Source organism: Talpa occidentalis, unplaced genomic scaffold (genome assembly GCF_014898055.3).
Source record: "Talpa occidentalis isolate TD23 unplaced genomic scaffold, MPIMG_talOcc4v2.1 talOcc4.15, whole genome shotgun sequence".
Lineage (NCBI taxonomy): Eukaryota > Metazoa > Chordata > Mammalia > Eulipotyphla > Talpidae > Talpa > Talpa occidentalis.
Genome location: NW_023601543.1, coordinates 63,853,446 through 63,877,301, shown reverse-complemented (window position 1 = coordinate 63,877,301; position 23,856 = coordinate 63,853,446). Strand labels below are relative to the sequence as shown.

Here is a 23,856-nt window from a genome sequence, read left to right as displayed (position 1 = left end):
TGCTGAGTGTCTACCTTTAAGCCCCACCCCCATTTCATCCTTGTGGTGACACTTGAAGGTAGGCACCTCATTACTTCAAATTTTACAGATGGGGAAACTGAGGTGCAGAGCTGTGAGAGAATAGGCAGCCTGCAGTATGGCCTAACCTAGTTACTCTATGCAGGAGTTTCCCTCACCCCCCCCCACCAGTCCTGGGGGGGCCTCCTGATGTGCTCCCATATGTATCGCTCACTTGGGCGCACAGTGTATGCTCAGTGACGTGTGCTTCTGGGCTGGCATCATGGAGGCCTGTGGGCCATTTCTCACTCTCAGCACAGAGTGGTGTGCATACAAGCCCAACAATGTGAGGTTACACAGCTAAACTGCTACACTGAGTTACAGCTCTGAGCCTCACCCGCCCTGCTCTGAACAACACAGTCGCCGGATGTGAGGTGGTGATGGCGGAGGGGAAGGAAGCCCAGAAGGACAAGCAGGAGAAGAGCACAGCTTCCTCGGACTGTCAAACACAGACCCACTCGCTTTTCTGGAATAAAATTGTGAGTGAGAGAGCCCTGAGGAGCTCACAACCGTCCCCTTCCCAAATGACAGCAATTTGTGGCAGACGCATAGGGCTCCTCCCTCTTCTGTCCTGTCTTCCCAGGATACCCTAAGCGACAAATCTTACCACTTGGAACCTAGCTTTCCTTTTGTAAAAAGGCCAGAGGTGAGGGAGGTGAGAGGATTCACCAGAGACAGTGGGGAGCAGAACAAGCAGATCTACTGAAATACACTGCTGAGGGGAGCACCGGGCGCGACAGGAGAGGTCTGCTGTGCCATGTGGGTAGCTCCCTGGCCAGCCAGGGATGGAACTCCTGCTGCAGAGGCTGCGGGTGGCTTCACAGTGCTGTGCTTGTGCACCAGGGAGGCCCAACCCAGCTTTCCCTTTTAAGCCCAGAATGCAGCTCTGGAAGGCAACCCTTCACCTACCTTTCTTGGGAACTCCCTGACTCTCTCCAGACCTGGGGTGAAGAAAGTCAGGTTGAAGAAGGGGTCCTGACAGGGTTCCTGACAGGTGATGCTGAAGTGGTCCACAGAGGCCAGTAGCAGATGCCTTCTCTCCAGCTGTCACTCAATTCACCCTCCCATCATAGGCACCTGTCCCCAAGACATTGTGTCCTTGACTGAGTGTTCTCATTCAGAGCCCAAGGAGTTTCTGGCTGAGACCAGGCATGTGGGCAAGACTGGTATGGGGCAGCAGGGAACCATGGGAGACCTTCTGGGGCCTCCCTTGTGGCCTAGAGGTTAAGTCTCAGCGCTATCACCATGGGAGACCTTGTGATCCCAACTCCTTGTGGATCCAACAACCCCCATTGGTGTTCCATCACTGCCTTGTGTTAACTATCCAAAGGGACTAGCAATGACTAGAAACTGGGAGAGATGGTACCTTCTCCCCACCCCTACAGCCCAGTAAACATGAAATACTGCCACGGGAAACTTAGCACCTGGCATTGACTTTGCCTTGTGAGCCCCCAGGCTTCAAACTAGATGAAGAGGAATCCATGCTTGTGTAACTTCAAAGGGATCATCTCACTTAATCCTCATAACAGCCCCATGAGATACTGCAGCAGTTTTTAACACGTCTGCAGGTTACTTGCCCTCTTCCCACCAAGAGGTGGGGTTGATGCCCACTCCTAGAAATCTAGGTGGACTTGTGACTGCACCAGAAGGGATGCTGTGAGACTTCTAAGGCCATACAGCCTCCTCCTGGCACTTCTGGGGCACCCGATCTGGGAAAAGTTAGGAAAAAGTCAACAGCCATGCTGGGGAGTGACAGGTAGATGCCCCAGGTGACACCCCAGCCAGGTCCCCAGACAAGGGCCAGTGGGTAGCTACACCAGTGCACCATCTTGGACATCCTTCGACTGGCTGCACCTCCAAATGATATGTGATTGAAACCCAGGAGAGAACCACCCAGCTGAGCCCTTCTCAGAATTCCTGGCCCATAGAACTGTGAACAAAACAAAACAGCTGTTTAACCAGTAAGACAAAACAGCAAAGTCATTTATTGGTAAATTACCAACAAATCTGGGATCATTTGTGGTGTTAAAACAGAGCCATGGGACCTCCCTGGTGGCGCAAGGGGTTAAGATTCAACCTATGAAGCTGTCCGCAGCCACTGCAGCATGAGTTCTATCCCCCAGCTTCCAGGGAGCTACCCACATGGCGCAGCAGACCTCTCCTGTCTCACCCTCTGCTCCCCCTCAGCAGTGTACTTCGGTCGATCTGCCTGTTCTGTTCCCCACTCTGTCTCTGGTGAGTCCTCTCACCCCCCACACCTCTGGCCTGCACCCCAGCTCTTGTATGCATAAATAAATAAATCTTTTTTTAAAATTAAAAAAAAAAACAGCCACTGCACAACAGAGGGAACAGGCTCAGAGGAGCCGAGTAACTTCCCCATAGTCACACCTGGTAAGTGCAAGGCCTGAGACTCAAACACTGTCTCTTTAAATCCAGATCATTATGTCACTGTCCGGTCTCACCATGCCCCTGACATTTTTTCACTTCCTACAAGAGAACATTCTTTTCAGACTCAACTAGTTTCCAAACCTGGCTGTGCATCAGAGTCAGCTGTGGTGAGTGTTAAAGATAGAGATTTCCAGGCCCCACCCCGGGCGTACTGAGTCAGACATTTTTGGTGTGGGGCCAGGACTCTGCATTCTAAACTGACACCCCAGGTGACACTGAGTCAATCGGAGGGCCCCACTACTCAGCCTGGTTCTTTTTTTTTTTTAAGATTTTTATTTATATTTATACAAGAGCTGAAGTACAGACTAGATGCGCGAGAGGGTGAGAGGATTCACCAGAGACAAAGCGGGAGCAGAACAGGCAGACAACTTAAACACCCTGCTGAGGGGAGCAGCGGGCGCAACAGGAGAGGTCTGCCACGCCATGTGGGAATCTTCCTGGTGGGCTGGGAATCGAACCCATGCCACAAGGCTGCGGACAGCTTCACAGCGCTGTGCTCAACCCATGGCACCACCGGGGAGGCCCTGCTCAGCCTGGTTCTTAAAGACAATTACAGGGCCTCCCCGGTGGCGCAGCGGTTGAGCAGTGGTTGAGCGCTGGGTTGCGAGGCTACCCGCAGCCTCTGCAGCGCCGGTTCTATCTCTGGCCGCTGGGAGAAGGTCCCAGATGGCGCGCAGACCTCTCCTGCCGCCTGCTGCTCCCCTCAGCAGTGTACTTCATGGGTCTGCCTGCTCTGCTCCCTGCTCTGGCTCTGGTGAGTTCTCTCACCCTCCCGCACTTCTGACTGTACCCAGTGCATGTATAAATAAATATATAAATACATCTTTAAAAAAAAAAAAGACAATTACAGACCAGCAAAATTTTCCTTAAAATATGCCTAGTGTCAGGAAATCACTCATGATATATAATCATCTGATTAGTTTTAGATTTTTTTAAAAAATTTATTTTTTTTATGCATACAAGAACTGGGGTACAGACCAGAGATGCGGGGTGGGGGGCATGGTGGCAAGAGGATTCACCAGAGAGAGTGGGGAACAGAACAGGTGGATCTCCTGAAATACACTGCTGAGGGGAGCAGCGAGTGAGTCAGGAGAGGTCTTCTGTGCCATGTGGGTAACTCCCTGGCTGAGGATTGAATTCATGCTGCAGTGGCTGCAGATAGCTTCCTAGTGCTGAGACTTAACCCCTTGAGCCACCAGGGAGGCCCTTAATTTTAGATTTTCTTGACCCAACATCTAAGAAGTCTCTTCTAGTCCCAAATGATGAAGAGACAAACCTAAAGGTACTAAATGTGATCAATAAGTACATCAGGAGCAACTTGCATGTTGACACCCTGCTAGGCTCTGTGGTCCCTGACCTCTAAGAAATGACAACTGAACTGAGGAGATAAGATTCGACTTGTTTCAAAGGGACAGCTTGTAAGTATCATGGCTGTGACGATAAGCACAAAGACTACTTGGATGAATTAGACTTGAGGTGTCCACCAGTGGATGGGGAGGTGCTCCAAGGAGGAGGTGTGCCTAGAGCTGGGTATGGGTGGACAGGGGCTCACCCCAGGTGGAGGGCCCAGGAGCTGAGGCTGCAGGCGGAAAGGCGGGGAAGCGCTGGCTGTGCTGCGGCTGCATTTGTGGCTTGTGGCCACCAGTGTTGAACAGGACCAGATTGAGGGTGGGGGAGGGCGAGTCTTGAAGCTTGATTCTCATCTTTATTTTCCAAAAGCTACTGTCATTAAAGATCAAGGACCAAATGTCAGATATTATTGAAAATTAAAAGGAAACCACAGGCGTGTATTTCCTAGGGCATCAGTTAATGTTTCCCCCACGATAGTTTTACAGGAGACAGTTGGATGAACGTTAAAGGAAGGAAAATACTTGATTTCTGCCCATTAAGAGCTGAAAATCTAACAGGGCCCACCAGAATGCCTAAAAGGAAAAGGAGAAAATTCCAAGTACTGGCAAGAACTCTCCTACTCGGCTGTGGGAATATAACCTGGCACCACCACCTTGGAAAATGTTGGCACTACCTAAGCTATGGCCCATCAATTCAACCCATGGGTTTACGCTCAGCCAGCAGAAATGTGTCCATCCATTCGCCAGAAGGCACGCACTTAAGCGTTCATAGCACACTGTTAGTTGGAGTCCCAAAGGAAACCTACCCAATTGTCCATCAAATGTAGGATAGTGGATAAATAAAATACAGTGGATTCACATGGTGAAATACCATACAACAAAGAGAATAAATGAACCACACAACAGAGTGTGGATGGATTTCATAAGCATAATGTGGAGCAAAAGCAGCTAGACATGTGAAAAGTTCATAGTGTTGATTCCGTTTCTATCAAGTAGCAAATCAGGCAACACTAATCGATGCTATTTGAAGTTAGAATAGTATTATCTGTGGGGCTGTAGTACTCGGAAGGGGGCACAAGTTGATTTCTGGGGTGCTGGTGATGCTTTGTTTCCTGATCTGAGCACTGGTTATATGAATGTGTTCACCAAGCCATACACCAATGATATGTGTGCTTTTCTGGCTCTTTTACTTCAGTGAAAAGTAAATCATCATCTTTGTCATTATCATAATCTATTAATAACTGGGAATAAAGCACAGAAGGGCCTCTGGGGTGGAGTTAGGAAGAGATGTACCTGGAGAGTGACAAAGAAACAAAGCTGAGGGGGGTTCAAACATGGCTAAGTTCAAGGTGGACCCAGTTAAGTCAAAGTTGCCAGTGAGGGGCTCCCTGATGGCTCAAGGGGTTAAAATGCTACCTATGAAGCTGTCCGCAGCCACTGCAGCACGAGTTCTATCCCCGGCCAGGGAGCCACCCACATGGCGCAGCAGACCTCTCCTGACACACCCCCTGCTCCCCTCAGCAGTGTACTTTGGTCAATCTGCCTGTTCTGTTCCCCACTCTGTCTCTGGTGATTCCTCTCGCCCCCCACACCTCTGACCTGCACCCCAGTTCTTGTATGCATAAATAAATAAATCTTTAAAAAAAATGTTGCCAGTGAAATCAGAGACCAAGCGGCAGTTTCAGGAATGCCCCGGGCAAGAGGCGACTGCATCCAGCTGCTCCCCATTCTGGTACTAGGTGAGGATTAGTTACAGAAGATGGATCACCTCGTGTACTTTTGGAGACAGGAGCCAGAATTCTTCCAAATGAGAGATGGTCTGAATCGCAAAGCTTCCCCCACCCCCTGCAAACTATCTGCCCCAGCGCTCCATTCTCTCTGCTTACAGGAGGTACATCTTGATGCTGCCACCTTTAATTTTTATACAGTGGAATCCTTTGATTGGAATCACTTTGGGCAAAGGTGATTAGATTCCATTAGTCGTCAGAATCAATTGAACAGCAAGCTTTCCTTCCTAAAGGGAAGGGCCAGGTTCCAGTACTTGGCTGACTGCACAGTCCTAGAGGAATTTATTGAAGGGAGGCCTGATTTTAAACATCATCACTTTCTGAAGAGACACTTAGGGATCCTTCCCACAGTATTCAAGGATGGCATGAGAAAAGCAGGGCAGGATTGAGCGAAAGACGCTCCAAGAAAGAGTTGGAATCTTCAAACTATGCCCATATAACAGCGCATGAAGTTACCTCCTAGACAGCCAGTGAGAATAGCTAATGATCTGGCTGGCAGTAGAGTAGGGCCCAGTGGGGACATTTCCCGGGTCCTACTCCAGATTTGTGTCACTCAAAGACACACTCAGAGGCCAGCCAGAACACTTACTGGGTCTGGGGTCTCCTGAGATATTTCCTATCCCCCCAGCCCAGCACAGGAGACTCAGGCAGGAAGGGTCTCCACCCTGGCCTTCTTTCTCAACATTCGGATGGCCTGTGGTCCACCCTCCCAGATTTCCAGGGGTCAGCAGCAATGATCCAATAGCTTCGGCACCCCTATTAAACCACCTTGGGACACTAATGGGTAATTACTACATGGATTTCTTTAAATTTAATCTAAAGCAGAAGATTCCAATGAAAGCAGTTATATCACTTGATACATGTATTTGTATATATAAAAGTCATAGCTAGAGATACATAGTTTTGGTTTGAACCATCTGTTTCAGATTTCATTAACTGTTCCCAACTCCTCACCCCACCCTGTACCACCCCCTCTGCCATGTGACTTTGCAGTTCATCCCCGAAGAGGTGGAATGTGCCTCTCCATGCCCCCCATTTGGGGCCACATGTTGTCCTTTTGGCCAATGGGAGATATGCAGAAATAACAGTGTGCAAGTTCTGAGGCTCGAACTTAAGAGTCGTTGTGTGTCCAGGCTACCCTCTTTCCCTGGTGCCGCTGCTGTGAGGCAGCCCGCTCTCTGCGGAAGAGAGATGCGTGAGCAGACCCAACCCACACTTGGAGTCAAATTCAGTCAAGTACAGTCTAGATCAGCTAACCACAGGTGTCCCACAGACACATATGTGAGAAATAAATGCTTTTTGATGTAAGCTACTGAGTTTTGGGGTAGTTTTTTATACAATATTATTATGGCAAGTACTGACTATTACCACCCGAACACATGATTCTGTCAACTCAAGATTTGTAATACACAATCTACCATCTCAAAAGCCATCCTGTCTCTCTCTATCCCTCTATCCTTCTTAATTCTTCACAGCATTTATCACAACCTGAAATTATATACACACATATATAGATCTTATGTATTTATTATGTTTCTCTAGTAAAATAGTTTTACGATGGTCAAGATACTGTTTTATTCCCTGCTATAAAATCCCATAGTCTTGGTAGGAGCGGGATGGGTGTCAAATAATTTTGTGCAGAATGGATGTACATAACCCTTCCTGTCCTTAGTTAACATGGTCTTATCTAACTTATGTTTCTATGAGCAGCTCGATGACCTGGTGATAGGCAGAGTTAAGAAGAAAACAATTTATGAAGAAAAATCTGTGAAGAGGAGACTTACTGAATGGTGTCCTTGATGAGGGATGGATTATTCTTCCCAAGGAGCTACACCCAGCAGTTTGGCCCCTCAGAAGCCACAGCAGGCCTCCAGAACTGTGACAAGTCAGCAGGTGGCTTGGCCAGTGCCATCCAGCGTAACAACACCACAGCTAAATTTCTGTACTCTTTATCAGGGTCCGTCCTCAACCTTAGGAGGTTTCTCCCTGTGCGTCAGTTCACTGAGGGGAAACTTCAAAGGGACTTATGTGGCTTCCAAGAGCTGTCAGAACGGTTGACTCTCTGGCATCATGCCAGCCTCACACGTTAATTAAATTATATGGCAGAAACACCACAATGTCAAGGTCAGATATTACAGCCATCAAAGCTTAACATTAGGCACAGTATTTTATAGCAGAGAGCAAAGTATACCTTCAAACAAATTTCTTTATCTTTCCTGTGTCCTCTCCTACTTTTGACTCTTAAGACATCTACCATTCAGCACTTCCTATGTGAAGAGCATCCCTGCCAACTCTATCTAGGGGGCCGTATGCTCCTTTCTGGCTAGTCGGACCTGGGGGGCTCCTGGGAATCATATCCACTTATTTGTCTGACCCTCAATGCAAGCCTGAAATGGTCCTTTGTGACCCAGCAACTCCCTGAGGGAGAAATTGTGTTCTCCTAGGCGCCATCCCTGAAGCAAATGCCAGTTCTTTTTTCAAAGATGGTTCTGTCTTCTGGGCAGCAACCAGATAGACCAAAAAATCAGGGGGACAAAAAAGACTTGCCCACCTTTTTAATAAGCATGGCTAGAAATGCTCCACAATGTGGAAAGTGTTCACAAGCAGGCCCCTACCTCCCCCTCCCCCACACTTACATGCCGCTCAGCCTCAGCTTAGAGTAGACCCTCAGTCCCTTCAGGTGGGGAATGCTTAGGAAGCCACAGTCCTGGTTTCCTCGGGCCTCTCTCATGGTTACCAATCAAAGCTCAGTGGCCATTAACGTGGGGGCAGGTGATTCATGTGCAATCGCCAAAGTAAAGTTGATACCAAAAGTGTTTAAGTCTCGGGCCTCACTAGTGGTACAAGGGGTTAAGCACCACACCGTGAAGCAATTTGCAGCCTCTACAGCACAAGTTTGATCCCTGGCCAGGGAGCAACCCACATGGCGCAGCAGACCTCTCCTGTCTCACCTGCTGCTCCCCTCAGCAGTGTATTTCAGTCAGTCTGCCTGTTCTGTTCCCCACTCTGTCTCTGGTGAATCCTCTCAGCCCCTGCATCTCTGGCCTACACCCCAGCTCTTGTAGGCATAAATAAATAAATCTTTTTTAAAAAAAGTGTTTAAATCTCAAGTCTCTGTGATACCTATTGAGCATCTTCTATATGCCAGGCACTCTTTTTTTTTTAATATTTATTTATTTATTTATGCATACAAGAACTGGGATACAGGTGCGGGGGAGGGTTGTGACAGGATTCGCTAGAGGCAGAGCGGGGAACAGAACAGGTGGATTGATTGAAATACACTGCTGAGGGGAGCAGCGGGCAAGACAGGAGAGAGGTGTGCTGTGCCATGTGGGTCAGTTCCCTGGAGGGCCGGGAATCAAACGCATGCTGTAGTGGCTTCGGATACCTTCGGTTAGGTTGTGCCTTAACCCCTTGTGCCACGCCACCAGGGAGGCCCACCAGGCACTATCTTAATGTTGCAGGTCCATCAACTCATTTCACTCTCCCAATATCCTGCTACATTATTACTCTCCATTTTTTGAAAAGGCAAAGTGAGGCTTGGCCTAAGTAACTTAGTAACAGTCTATGGCCCCTGCAGCTAGTCAAGTGGCAAGGTCATGTTTCAAATCTGGGCAGTCTGGCTCCACCCTATTGCCTACTGTGGAGTCTTTGCCATTGAATCCACAAGCTTTATTAAATGCCTGCTGGGAACAGGGCATGCTGATAAGGTGCTGGGGGCTGGAGGAGGCAGGATGAACAAGCGTGCAATGTATATAGGAGGGCAAAGTATTCCTAAGTAATATTTTAAGATAAAGTTAAATTAATTCAGATCTTTGAAAGGGTTTTGAATTCTTTCCAAGGGTAGGCGTGTTGAATAAATATAGAGCTTTTGAAAATCTGCCTTCATATATGGGTGTTCATTGTACTGTTCTTTCGATTTTTTTCTGTGAGTTTGGGATTTTTCAAAATAAAATTTAAGAAATTAAAGAATGAGCCTTAATATACTATCCTGGGAAAGGTAAGCAAGAAAGAGGGAGCAGCGTGATTGCTTTCAGAGAGGCAACTGGGTAACTGAGGAATGGGGATGGAACAGGCTTACTTTTCCTCTGCACAGCCTTTAGTATCCTTAGAATTTTGTGCAGGTGTTCCCCGTAACATCTGCCGTTGAAATGACAGCATCATCTGGGCGGAACCTTGGGAAAGAAAGCACAGAACTAACTCCCAGTTTCCAAGTCCCTATCCAGCAAGTCGGCCGCTCAGAATGTGGGGAAGTCTTTTGTTATCCAGCTGTAAGTGGAAAGTGGGCAGCAACACACCATCCACCCTTTGGCTTGAAAAAATATGTGCCTGAGAAATAAACCAAGAACGGGTTCCTCCTGCCTTTCGTTACACAGTGAGGTTTTCCACTCCGTGAGGCTTATCTCCTGGGAAGACTGTAAGTTGTCTAAGGTTCCTGGTGGCCTGAGGCCTCCCCCCCACCTCACCAACAGCTGCCAGCACAATGCCAAACAGACAAGAACGGCTCGATGGAACGTTTGTCAGCTGACACACTGAGCAGAGCTCATCTTCTGTAAAGGACCATGCGGTCCCAGGCTCTCCCCATTAGGATGTGCCGGGACCTCCTGAGGCCTGGATGCTGCGCGTTAGCTAGTAGTGCTGCTGGTCTCTGACACACAAAGAATGGGAGGATATTTTTATGACGCACGAGAGTAAGCAGTGACCAGTGTTCACAACTGCCGGACATGGCTGCTCAAGACCTAGAGTTACCAGTCAGTGGATTTGGCCATCCCCACACCCCCCAGGCCACCCGAGGGGCTGGTCCACTGGCAGCTCATTTCCTCATGGGAAGCTCTGGGTTAAGGGATGCAGGGGCCATCCTCTGGCTCTGCAACTAGCAGCCTGAGCAGGGAAGGGGGTACGGAGAGGGCTGCTGAGGGGGCAGCAGGGCTGTCTGGGGCTGGGACTGGAGGTGAGGGTGTGCCCAGGTCCAGGGGGCCTGAGCGGTGGGCTGGAGAGGGCACGCTGCCAGCTCTGGCTGGCCCAGAGCCAGGAAGTCTGACTGAACTTGGGCCAGCCCTGTTGGCCCACAGACTCTGTAAGCTGAACTGCTCCAGCAAGCGTTGGCCTCTTTGTTTTCACTTCCCCACAGCTCTCCCTTAGTGTTTAGGAATGTGCTTTGAAGGTTCCAGCGTGTTTCGCCTCTGCTTAGGGAAACTAAGAGCAGAGGCTGGGCTGAGGCCAGATGGCTGCAGGGAGGGCACCTGTGATCACACTGAGAGCACCCCCAGGAGCAGGTGGGAACCGGGGTGAAGAGCATGGAGGGGCACCTAAATCAGCCCCCCTTCTCTGCTGGGAGACTCTATTTCTAGTGCTAAACCTTGGAGAGTCTCGGGTTTGTTTTGTTAAGGGAGGCAGTATTCCCTTACCAGCTCCCCCAGAGAGACTACATTTGTCCAGGAGCTTTTGGGGATCAGCTAAACTCTTGTATTTGTCCAGAGCCAAGGAGAGGGTTGCAAGGGAGTCCCAGCTAGCTCAGCTGTCTCCTCCTTTTGGGTTAGACTCATTTTCCTGGCCCTCTAAGCAAAGGGATACAAAGGACCCAGATGGTCTCCTGTGGCATTTCTACCCCCAGGAGAGCAGTCTTGCACCCAGGTTGCCCTCCTGTAAATCTTGCTGTGGGTTCCGTTGAAAAGTCCAACTCCGGGAGTGGTTGGCTTCCTTCTTCCCTTCCACAGTCCCTTGCCCAGCCCTGCTCTCCTTCACTGCCTTTGTTGCCAGGCAGGCCAAGGGACCCAGGCTCCCCTGCTCAGTCCTTTGAGGCCTAGCGTGGTGGCCTCACGTGCCCAGCAAATTTCACTGCACACAGCAAGTGCTTAATCAATGCTAAGTGAATATAATAGTGGGTCCTTTCAAGGTCCAAGAGCACCTGCATCATTCTCTAACCAGAAGTCACTTTCCTTCTCTGTTTCTGCTTCCTAAAGCAGGGAGCTTGGGGCTTGGGTGTTACATTTGTGAGGAACGTGTCACCTTGGGTTAGCCTGTACACCCTCTGCACCCGTTTCCCCAGCCGGGCTCTGCGACAGGAGATGCTTACACACTGAGCTTTGCTGGCCAGCACTTTCCCTCCAGGTCAGGCCACTTTGATCTCGCCTGCATCCAGGTCTTAGTGGGGTCCCTGGTCTTCAGCGGAGGAGTCGCCCCCCTCCTTTTCCATGGTCTGTTTAGCTTCACAACACATACCTGGTCCTTGGGCTCCTGACACAGCCGTTCCTTTCTGTCCTCCAGCCATTTATACAGCTCCAGCTCCAACGTGCGACGGGGCTATGGCACATGAGCAATAACTCCAAAGCCACAAGGGCACCCGAGTCATTTTTCTGGAGCGGGCATTGTCTGTTTGGAGCTACAGTAGACCTCCCTCCTGCCTGGTGGTGATACAGGCCCTGTTTAGTTATGTGTAGGTTATGGATTTTTTTTTCCTTTCTAATTTCCATTTCTCCTTGATTTCAGCACAAGTGTTAATGTGCACTGCCGAGGGTAAACAGGAAGAGTGATCAGAGGGATCCCTGCCTCCTCTCGCAAAAGATTCACTTTCTCTGCCCTGGTAATAACCGCCTTCTCCTCCTAGCTTCCTCTCAGCCTCCATATATTTAGTGCATGTTGCCCTGGATAGTTTAATTAGGCACCAAAGCACCCAGGGGCAAGAACCAAGGACCCCTCTCGAGGTGAGCAAATGGGGTCCCGCCCCAGTGCAGGAGCCTGCAGCCAGCCTCCCCGGACTGGTAAGTGATGGGCTGCCAGCAGGTACAGGAGGTTGTCCATTCTCAGCTAATGATCGCCTTAGGCGCCAAGTGATGGAAAATCCGGGAGGGCTGGCGAGCTGCAGGGCGCAGCCAGGGACAATTGTATGGACCAGTTTAACACGGCTGGGGGAGGGAGGGGAGCAGGAATGCTCTGTGTGTGCGTGTGCGTGTGTTTCCTGGTCTCCTTTCCCTCCCCTGCACACTGCCTTTCCCTTGTTCTTGCTCTAGCTTTCAGTTTTCTCTTCTGTTTCTAGCCCACGCGAGTTGAAATTAGAAAGGTCTTTGCATTCATTTATTTGTTTTAATAAAGACAGCATTTTTAAGCAGCATATTTGCAGCAATTGAGTGTTAAACTAAACACCAAGCCAACTAAATGTGTTAGGGGGAAATGAAAAGTCAGTTTACAAGAAACATATAATTAACACGTTCTTTGACTTTCTCTAAGCCTTTGTCTGGCTGAGGACAAGACAGAGAAACCATAATCAACTTTAATAAAATGAAAGATGGTATCAAGGCAAAAGGGGAACAAAAAAGTTTGGAGTGGGAAACAACCCGTAAGAGGGGATTCTTGAGTTATAATAAACGTTTAAAAATGAATCTTTTGTTGCCTTATTTTTAGTCCACAACCATTATCTCTTTCCTACTATAAAAGTTCCAGAAGGCTCTACAGTTAGTATTAGTACTGTACCTGTAAAGGACTGAAGCTGAGACCTTGAGTGGGGGGGTGGATGGTGCTACGAGCCAGGGGCAGGGGAGGCAGGGGGGGTTCCCCGGGCTGATGGAAATTACCATTGCCCCACACATGGCCAGACTTCCAATAAACTGTCCCCCTCCTCGCCCCTTGAAGAAAGTGAAATAAGACATTAGACTTTCAATAATCTCATATGGGGATGATCAATCAAAACTCAGAGGAGAAGGCCAATTTATAGAAATTGTATCTGCTTCGCTGGGCGGCTGGAACCAGGGAGGCGAAAAGAACACCGAGCTGGCCTTTGATGTGTGAAGTTGCCTAAAAATGACAAATGCCAAAAAAATTGCCCGTGCACATGGGGTCTTTTCAGAGGGAGAGGATGTTCTGGAGAGGCTCGTGTAAGGCGGGTGACCAGAGGGACCTTCCAAAAGGCACAAGCACATGTTTCGGTCACATCAAAACTATTTTTTATTATCTTTTGGATATTTTAAGTCGGGGTTTCCATCTTTTGCATTTGTTTTATCGCCAATGAAGTTTATTTACGGAATTAACTTTTTAATGAGTCCTCTACTTTGTTCTTCAAAGTTGGCTTCCAGGATTGTGGCCTTTTTAGCCAGGACCCCTCCAGTTTTTGTGCCCAGCTCCCCCCCCACCCCTCCCACCCCCATCCCAATCCTGGAGGTGAAGGGATCAGCCATTGTTAACTCCTTGCTGGCTGGTGTCTTTTCTCTGTTACTACTAATCACCTCCTTTTGATCATTGCCAAGTTCTCAGGTTGAAGGAAGGAGAAAGGACCTCTTGACCATACTGGCTGGTTTTCCACATGAGCCTGAAAATGTCGACAAATTTGAAACATCTGCCGGGCTGCTTTGGTCTGATTGCTAAAATATGCCGACCTCAAGCCCCCTCCCCCCCGCCCCTTTTAATCTGTTTCATATTCACAAATTAAGCATTTAGTCTGGGTAATAAATCAGGGCGGTTTACGAGGCTCACACGAGACAAACAAGCGAGTAGGACGCAACACAAGCCCCTGGAAGCGGGAGTGCGCGGAGCTGCCAGGAGTCGGGAGCTCCACGCGCTCGAACGCTGAGAGCAGTCCCGGCGCGTCCTGACACGTCGCCAGCACCCACACTTTGGCCGGTCCCCGAGAGGGTGGAGCGGAGGGGTGCTGCCCCAGCCTGGGTCCACACCCCTCCAACCTACCGCGCGAACCCGCGGCGCCCAGGCCACCCCAGCTCTAGGCAACTCGGCGCCCCCGCCCCGCCAGGGAGGGGCCGCTGGCAAAGGCGACAGCCTCACCCGGCACACACCCTGTGGTGGGCCCATTAAGCCTCTCCCAGCCGAGCCGGCTGGATCCCCCTCCCCCACCTCCTCCATCCGGCTGGGCTGGGCCCTGAAGATCCCTGGCTCACACTCGCGGGAGAAGCAAACGATCCCTCTCCACGTCCACGTGTGACCTCCACTACGCTTGAGCGCCAGGCAGCACCCCCCCCATCCCAGCTCTTCACGGTGCCTCCTCCCAGGTTTCGGTCCCAGCAGCCACAAAGCTACTTTCAGATTCAGACAGGGGCAGGGCTCTCCTTTAGAGTGGATCAGGGCTTAAGAGGGGCACCCAGTGGGGATCAAAAGGGACATTCAGGGCCCCGGCGCCCGCCGCAGAAACCCGGGCCCGGGCTTGAACCACCACCTGAACTAAAGGGGCTCCGACCTGTGCGTTTCCCGCCCACCTCTGCGGCAGCGAGAAGCGGACCTGGACCCGGGGTCTCGGGTCAGTCCTGGCCTAGGACCTTGGGAGGCCCCAAAGGGGAGAGTGGCTGCAGGTCACCTCGTCAGAGCCTCTGCCGCTCTGCCATGCTCAAGTTCCCTATCGACTCGCGTTCTCCATGCTATGGTGGGACGCGGCGGCAGAGGCGGAGGGCGGGAAATCGGGAAGCCGGAACACGCAGCCCACCCCGGACTGGGGATGGGGGCGATAAAGACAATCCCCCCACCTCACAACACGGTACACACAGCGCCCTTCCTCTCCTCTCCTAGCACACATTCCGACTGCGAAAGCCATTACCGCCGGCGCGCGAGAGACTTTTTAAATATTTACAGCCCGCTCTCCGCACGGTAGCCTGATCCATCTTGTGGGCGCGGAGGCGGGGCGCGGGGCTCCGCTCTGGGGGAGGTGCGGAGCCAGGGCGTGGGGGGGGGTGCGCGCCAGCCACCTCCCCCCGCGGTCCCCGGGTCCTCCCGGAGCTCCCCACCTTGTTCCTCCCAGGTGGGGAGGAGGCGGGAGACAGCGCTCCGCGCGCCCCGGGCCCTGCCGGGGCCTGGGCAGGGGGAGAGGGGGAGCGTCCGGGAGGAGGGAGGGCCGGGAGGCTGATTTAAAGGTTCTCACCGGGAAGCGAGCGAGGCACAGACCTGAGAGCCGCCGCGCGGTGAAATCCGAGGAGCTCTCTTGGCGAGGAGGGGCTGTCAGAGGCCATTTATCTCTCGCCAGAGTGGAGGCTCGGCTCCCACACCGCCCGCGAGTAACAATGGCAGCGATCAGCAGCTCTGCACGCGCTTCAGTGCATGAATGGATTGCGGAAGATGCCTGCGCTCCTCTCCGTTCGGGCGGCTCTCCCAGCGCCCCCTCCCAGCCCGCCAACCCCCATACCTCCTCTGGCCCGAGAGCGCACCGCGCGCCCCTGGGTTCGCGAGTGCAGACCCGCGATGCGGTCACTGTCACCCCGACCTCCTGCCGCCCTCACCGGGGCCTTGGCACCTTGCCACTGAGTGTCATTAGGGGCTGAAACTTGACACAAGCGTTCCCGACGTAGACACCCCCGCCTAGACCCTCCCTCCTTTGCTCCCCTTGCGGCAAGTTTACTTTCAAGAGTTGGACGGTGTTTCCGCCTCAAAGGTCGGCTGACTGCAGACCCAGGGGGAGGAGGCAGACTCCGAAGGGCGACTTCACCTGCCCCACGACCTAGGGTGTTCGCCCGCTCCAGGCTCTCCTCCACACCGAGGGCCCCTCCCCCACTTTGTTGTGGCTACTCTACCGAAAGTCCCAGAGATCCGCCCATGCACACGCACTCCGGGCACCCCCACCGCACACACGCGTCCAGACAACTTTTGGGTCAGCAGCACAACCGTGTACTCAATTTCTTCCCCGTGGCTTAGTCTCGAGAGTACGGAGAACGCCACAAACCGCACAAGGTCAGCCGCATACGTGGTCCCCTTAAACTCTGCAAAGATCTCATAAAAGCCCCCCTCTAATTGCTGCCTAGGGCTGGGAGACACAGGGAACGCGGTGAGGGACACTCCGAGGCCTCTCGGGCTAGCTTTTAAAGAGCTAAACTAGGACCTCGTGCGGGGGGCAGGGGGCGGGGGTTTCAGTCCTGGCGGTCGCCAATCCCGATTCCAGGATGCGTTAGCCTGGGGTAAAGGGAGGGCCAAGGGTAGACACTGGCAGCGGTCCTAAGGCAATGCCATGTAGCCCGCGAGACAGGGCAAGCTGAGCCCAGGTTGAAGGAACACGGCCACACGTGCGCAAAGAGCGAGGCAGCGTAAAAGCCGAGACACACTCGAGGAGACAGAGCGCGCCTGGCCGACCCAGGAGACTGGCGAGGGCAGGCGAGAAGCTGGCAGCGAGACAAAGCGGGAGGAGAGAGCCGGGGAGGCTCAGCCGCAGACCCGGAAACGCAGGCAGCAGCAGACGCCCGAGCCCCGACGCGGAGGCGTGCGCAGCCAGGCCCTGCCTGGCATACCCGGGTTCGCGCGCCCAGGGACGCCGACGACTCCCTGCGGGGCCTACCGCCAGAGCTGGTCTCTGTTGGGCCTGGGCCGGCTTGGCGGCGAGTCAGCTCGGGCCTTCCCAGTGGATGGCGGTGGGGGGAGGGGGACGGGTGTGTCGGGGTGGTCCAAATGTTACAGGGCAGGGAGAGGGGTAACTGATAGGCACCTCTTTGGTTTGGGTACCTCCCTGAGCCCCTGACAAAGGTAGTGGGTCAGAGCAGCGCTGCACATTCTCAGGGCTCAACAGGGTCCTCCAGGGAGAACCGTGTCTAGGCTCTGGGTGCCTTGGTCAATGGATTCTCTGACTTGGGGATACTGGAGGGTCACCACCCTCCACCGAATTTCCATGTGGTCTTCCCTATCACAAGACCCTTGGGGCACAATCTACGTTCGCCTTGCCATTCCAACAAATGCAGACTGGATTTCCCATAGGCCATAGGCGAAAGGTTAGAAGTGGTGCTCCACTGCTCTCTCCAGCCAGCACACTGGGCCCAGTAGACCATCCACAACCCGGGCCAGCAGCACCCCCCACTCACTGCTGGTTCCCCCTGTACCTCTTCTCCCCTCAATGAAGCCTTGTGCTTCACCACCCCCACCTCCCCACCCCGAGACACAGAAACACACACACACACACAGAATCCTTTCTCTCTCCCTTCCTATCTCTCTGCTGGGCATCCTCCAAACCTGACTGCTCAGTCTAAGCATAGTCACTGCAGGGTGGAAAGCAGGGGAGACTAGGCCAGGGTTAGGTTGAGGAGAAGAGGGTTCATAATGGAGGGCTTATGCCTGAGAGAGAAAGAAGCCAGGCCTGAGAGACACAGCCTGCAGGAGTGGGGGAGTATAAAGGGAAAGCCAACACTAATCCCTCAGCCTGCCTATGGCGCAGCCTTGACAGTTTACAAAAGCCTATTCCCTGAATATTATCTCATTTGCACCAGCTTCACCACAGGGCTGAGGGAGGTAGGGCAGAGAGCATTACTCCCATTGGTAAAGGAGGGGAATGGGGCCCAGGGTGGTTGAGAATTGTAAACCAAAGTTGCAGAGCAAAGACTGGTGGAAGAGGCCAGAGGCCTGCAGTTTCCTGCCCCCAAGTTCACTTTCCTGTTCACCAGCTCTGCGTGTGCGTGTGTCTGGGTGAGTATCTGCATGGAGGGGAAGGAGGACGGCTGGACAGGAATGAACAGTCTAGTTATCGAAGTCCAGGAAGGAAGGACACGGCTCCACACCTCTTCCTCTACCCAGGTCGCACACAACAGCCCCCACTCTTTCCACAGCAGCCTGTGAGCTGGTCCCCAACCTGCCTGCCCAGGGTGAGTTGTCCAGCAGCGGCTATTCCAGAGGACTCATATCTTTGGGGGCCTGCTCTGCTTCTCTGTTCAGCTCCCCTCTCTGCCTGTCATCCCTGCCCCCAGCCTCTGCTGCAGGATGCTTTGCGTCCAACTGTGGTTTCCGGGCAATAAAACAACTATTAAAGTCTCAGGCACGGCTGGTGATTTGCATCACATCCTCTCGTGCATGGATTCAATATTTAATACACAATATTGAATACGGATATTAAAAATCAATAGCTGAGGACCCCTGGGGAGGCGGCACTGTGCGATCCTGCTTCGGGAACACAACCAGCTCCTTTAAAAAAAAAAAAAAAAGATAGGAACGGCAAGTTCAGCCAAGCTGAGCCCAGCGCCAGGGGAAGTGAGGAGTAGTGGATGCCTCTCAGCTGCCTGATACGCTTAACTGCACCATTCCTAAATGGAGCTAAAGGGAGGCCAAAGGGATGATATGCTCCCCAGATTTTACTAGACAGGTTGGGGTGGGGTAGAATTGGTTTCCAGGTAAGCTACCAGGTGGATGGAGTTGCTTTTTTGGTTGCTCCTTGCACTTTGGTTTGGCTCAGGTCTGAGTCCTGCAGGCAAGCATTCAATTCTTCCCACCACGATGGCTCCATCCTCGGGCCTCAGACTATCCATCACTATGGTCCCCATGGGGGAACTCTTGGCATAAGCTTTCAGGGAGATGGAACAGTTATTTCAATGGCTCGGAATATTCGTTGCACAGTCAAAAAAGTGTGGGTTCTGCTGAGTCAGTGCCAGCCTTCAAGACAGAAACCCTTGAGTCAGGTGACCTGTCCAAGGGTAGTGACAGAGGGAGGGGGAGGTGAAGAGGAGGCTGGGACACCCAAACACTCCTGCTCCAGAATGAGAATCCAGATTGTCTGTTAAACAGCCAGGACAAGAGAGAGCACTCTGACGCATAATTACCTTTTCAGGTCTGAAGAAGGATGCAAATTACTCTCTTCTTTATCAAAACATAGAAATACACTTTACCTTACACAGAAACAAGGTCCTCACAGACTGAGAAGGTAGGGGCGAAGGAGAATAAACATCATGGAAAGGATTCTTTTTTTTTTTTCCACTACAGAAAGAGAATGGAAACTAACAGTGGGAGACACACTTAAGGTTATCTGATGGGAAGGGCCCGGAGGATTTCAGGTGCCAAAGAACTAGGTGAACTTGACCTAATGAAGTGCCATCTGAGACACCATATTATAATATGAATCTTCTAGATTACCTTTTTATCATAGCTTAAATCAATATGGATTGAGTTGGAAATCTTGCTGTGGTTATAAATAGATTGAGAGGACACAAGAAAACCCCGAAATGACGATTTGGGCAAAAGTTAGAAGGGAAGGAAAGAGGTGCTGCAAAGTGACAGTTAATGAGCATGTGGCCTTACCTCTTTGTTCCCTAACAGTTGTCAGAGAACCGTCAAAGGGAAGGAACAGGAGCCCTTCTGAGAACTGGCACAGGAAAGCGGAGGCTCTCTGGCTGCTCCAGAGCCCCTCAGTGGTGGTTCCATAACCCAGCCCCTTGGGAGTTTGCCTTTGTGTATTTATGTGTTTCCGGGCTGGCGGTGCAGCCGCTTTGACAACGTTGGGCCCTGGCCTGTGAGTCCGCTAGAAAAAGTTCTACTCAGAGGAAGGAAGACATTGTGAGGCAGATGTCGGATACAGAACAAGTGCTCTAGCATCAGCAGCAATGTCTTGTCTTGAGTCCCTCAGCACTACCTCAGTGCTTCACTTCTTCCTGCCTTAGCCATGGGGCCAGGCTCTGGGCCTCCTTCAGAATCATGCAGACCTGATGGTTTGCAGACCCAACCATCTGCACCTCATGGGGACACGTGGCTAAGAGAGGAGACCACTGGCCAAGGGAGACGGGAAGCTCAGCTGGGGTAGCCAAGACTCAGGAGGGCCTCCTGGTACAAGACCAGAGCTGACTCAGTTTGGGGGATATGTACTTCCAGAACCTACTGAGGCTGCACATCCCCCCTGGATCCACCTTGGTTTCAAATCTCAAACACAGAGAGAAAGTGGATTGTCCAGTTTTCCTGGGCTAGGCCCAAGGAGTAGGAGGGTTGTGCTGCATCAAGTCCCAAATATGAAGGATTGAGGGCAGAACAGGAGGGAGGAGGGTACGCTCTGGCCTCCTACCACCCTACCCGTCTGTAACGTTTTCCTGGAATGAAACTAAGTTGCTTCTAGTTGCTCCTGAAGGCCCTTTTGGACTGTCACTATTTCCTGGTACCAGACAGAATGAAGGTTTTCTGCCTAGAGGATGCCCTGGATAGTACATACTCTCATCAAAACAAGGAGCCACAGATTCTGGCACAAAGCTTCACCATTCTGATAAGACTACCTCCCCACCCAAGCCACGCAGGAAAACACCCTGAACTACTGGGGTTAATATGGAGCCTGAGGCCAGGGTCAGCAGAGGGATGGTCCCCACCACCAACAAGTTGCCCGGCCCAGATAACAGCTGTGGGAGGGGGAGGAGAGCCGCAGGCAGCCACGACTGAACAGTTGCGATCTAGAAAATTCAACAAGAGGCCGCCGTGGTGGTGGTGGTGGTGACGGCGGCGGCAGCTCCAATTAGCTGAGCCAACTGGAAAGGCAGAAGCGAGGCGGTGGCCCCGCCGATCATGCCCGGGGCGAGCAGGCAGGAGGGGGCGCGGGGCCTCGGAGTTGCCCGGACGGCCCAAGCCCGGCCCCTCCCGCGGGCTCTCGGAGCGCGCCTGGTGTTTACACACTGTCCTTCCGACACGGGATCAAGTTTCAGGCCGCGCTGGAGGCGCCGGGGGCCGGCCACAGGCACGGCAGAGGGGAAGAGCTGGAGCGGGATCTAAGGCGGCGCTGCGCGGAGGAGGCCCCGCGCGCGTGGGCACCGCTAACACAGGGGTGGAGTGAGGGGAAGTCCATTGAGCAGGGTGGACAGGGGCAGGTGGGGCTGCGGGGCTCTGTTCCGAGGGAGACGCATCTCCGAGCCGAAGAGTGGAGTTCTTTGCTCACTGGGGCCGAGAACTTAGGCTCAGAGCCCAGCGCAGGGACTGTTCGGAGCGCCCCTTGCGAGCTCTTCACCCTTTCCCACTGTCCCTGCGCTAGACCACCGAATCCAGGCCTTGGGCGGGGAAGGGTGCGGGGAGGAGCACCCGTGTGCGGGCGAGAGAAGAAAGGAGCGACTGGAGACTTCCACCTTCCCTGCGCGCCCTGGCCCCGGGGCTGCGGAGACCTCGGACCGAGCGCCGGAGGGCTCGCCGCTAAGCGCCTCCTCTGAGCTGGCAGCGCGCGGGTGCCCCACGCTGTCAGGCGGCGGGTGAGCTTCCAACAGCACAGGCACACTGTAAACAGCTGCGTGCGCGCCCTCCCCGCCCGGGCTGGGAACCTCACCCAAACACCATGTCGCCTTCTCTCCGGTTCCCGGCAGAGCCTGGAGGGGGGGGGGTGGCTGAGGCTTTTATAGCCGAGCCTGGGGAAGGAGGGCCCCCACCCCACCCCCAGGCCACCGGGGCCCGGGAGCGAGCGTTCGGAACCTGCAGGGGTGCGGGGTGCTGCGGAGAGGGAAAGGAGTCAGCGCCTGCCCCCTCCCCACTGAATGTCTGCTTTGTTCCGGAAAACAAGGGAAGCATTAGGCTGCTGCCCCCGGGGAAACACAAAACTTCTTTTTGAATCTCGGGAAGGGCGGTTGACTGCGCTACGGGGCTCCCGAGACAGACCGAGGAGGGGAAAAGCAGAGAGGGCGGGCGGAGGCTCCAGAGAGAGGACAAGGGACAGAGTGGGGAGGGGTGGGGGGAAGCCGCTAAGGGTGACCCGGCGGGAGACCCGGGAACCCAACTCGGCGCGAAGGTGCCGCGCGAGTTCCAGCCAGCAGCCGGCCCGGCCAAGTGGCGCCTGCCCAGTCGGCGGCTGTGCCAGCTTCCTGCCCTGCCCAGGACCGCGGAGCAGTCGGGGACGCCGCCGCAGGCTGGCTCGGAGTCGCAGGACAGCGGGGGTGGGAGTGGGGGCACGAGGACACAAATAACCCCCGACTAGAACTTTCTGCACCCTCCCCCCAGTGGGCCGCGACCCCTGACCTATGGGGCGTCGGCTCAGGGCTTTCAACCTTGTTGAAGGAAGGGGGCAAAGGCCGGGGTGGGGGGGAGCTCCTCTGCACTAAGGTGGGGTACAGACTGAGGTATCTTTGGTCTCATTTGATGACCGCTAATCCGATCAACTCCCACCACGGCTCTGCTGTCCCGAGGGGCGGGTCAGTTCTACCCCGGTCGGTGCGAGAGAGCAAAAGCGACCAGCGAAAGCAAGCCTGGAGTTCGTTCGCTCGCTCGCCCGCCAGCTCCTGGTCGCCCCCAGCCCCCGACCGCCGCCCCTCACTTCGCCTTTCCCGCACCCAAGAAAGGGGGGGCACCCAGGCTCTGCCCCACCCTCCCACCGCGGGGCGCTCCCCTCTGCCTCGGAAGCTCAGACTCAGAGCGAGGGTTTTCCCCCTTTCCCCTGGGCTCGCTGGATTTCTAACTTCCTCTAAACCTCCCTCCTCGCTCCGAAAAGCCCCGAGGAGAGGAGCCGAGAGGAAGCACGCCGCTAGTGCGCGAAATGAAGACCATGTGTGGGGACGGCGGCATCAGAGTGCAGCCTTGGGGGCGGGGGGGGGGAGTGGCGAAGGACCCCGAGCGGTCGGCAGCTCGGGGCGACTGCAACGGCACCTCTGCTCTGGGTCCGGGACGCGGAGCCGCAGCGAGAAACCGAAGAGGCTGGGGTGGCCTCGTGGCGGGCGGCAGGGAGGGGGTGCGGGGGGCCATCGCACCGTGGGGGGCGGGGACGCAGCCCCGGCTTCCAGGGCCGCAGCTGCGACCGAGGGCGCAAAAGCAGATCGTGCTCGGCTGCGGCGGCAGCAGTGGCTCGGGCCCGCCGCACTCGCAGCTGAGAATCAACAAAGGGAGGCGGCGGGCGAGCGGGGGAGGGGCGCCGCCGAGCGTTCGCTGGCTGCTGTGGAATAATAAAAAATAATTAATAATGATAATAAGAGAAAAATCCCCGGGCTTTCATGGCTGTGGGTTTCCGTGTGGCTGCAGCGGGAAGCGCGCTGTCCTTGAGGCGGCCTCTCTCGCCTGGTCTGGCCGCCCCTCCCCCTCTCTCGCCCCCTCCCCTCCCCGGGAACTGGGAAGAGAAAGGTCTGCAGCTGACAAATATTATCCATTCTCCCCATCGATCGCGGAGTGTACAGATGTGAGCGCTTGATGTGCCCGCGGAGCGGCGGATCCTCCCTGCTCGCTCGCTCTCGCCCAGGCTCCGCTCGCCGCCCCCCTCCTCCCCCTTTGTTCTCCTCCCCTTTCCCTCTCTTTAAATAGATTTCAGGGCGCTGCCTGTTGGAGAGCAGCTGGCGATCTCTCCCGAGAGAGGGAGCGAGCGCAGCCCGAGGTGCCCTGTCACCAGCCTCCCCTCCCCCACTTCGCCTACACAGTGCGGGCCCACCCCCCACCTTTCTCCAGTTTCCAAAAGAGAAAATATCGAGAACACCCACGTCCACTGCACCGCGAGTCTCTCGAAGTCTTGGACCCCTCGCGCTGTCCCCAGTGTGTCTGCGCGGGAAAGGGAGGGGGCGCGAGGAGGGAACCCGGGGACGTGCCGGAAGAGCCGAGGGTCGGGATCTTTC

At 53.8% G+C, this 23,856-nt stretch overlaps 1 protein-coding gene across 5 annotated transcripts in view; it reads right to left on the bottom strand.

The window, feature by feature from the left end:
• BCOR (BCL6 corepressor) overlaps window positions 1–23,856 on the bottom strand; it is a 118,045-nt gene that overhangs the window by 73,340 nt on the left and 20,849 nt on the right. The window contains exon 1 of one of the 5 annotated variants that reach the window (XM_054695773.1): window positions 15,521–15,667. The exons of 3 other annotated variants lie outside the window; for them this stretch is intronic. The gene's annotated coding sequence lies outside the window, so the exon portion shown is untranslated. One more of the 5 variants, XM_054695774.1, reaches the window with a different exon arrangement.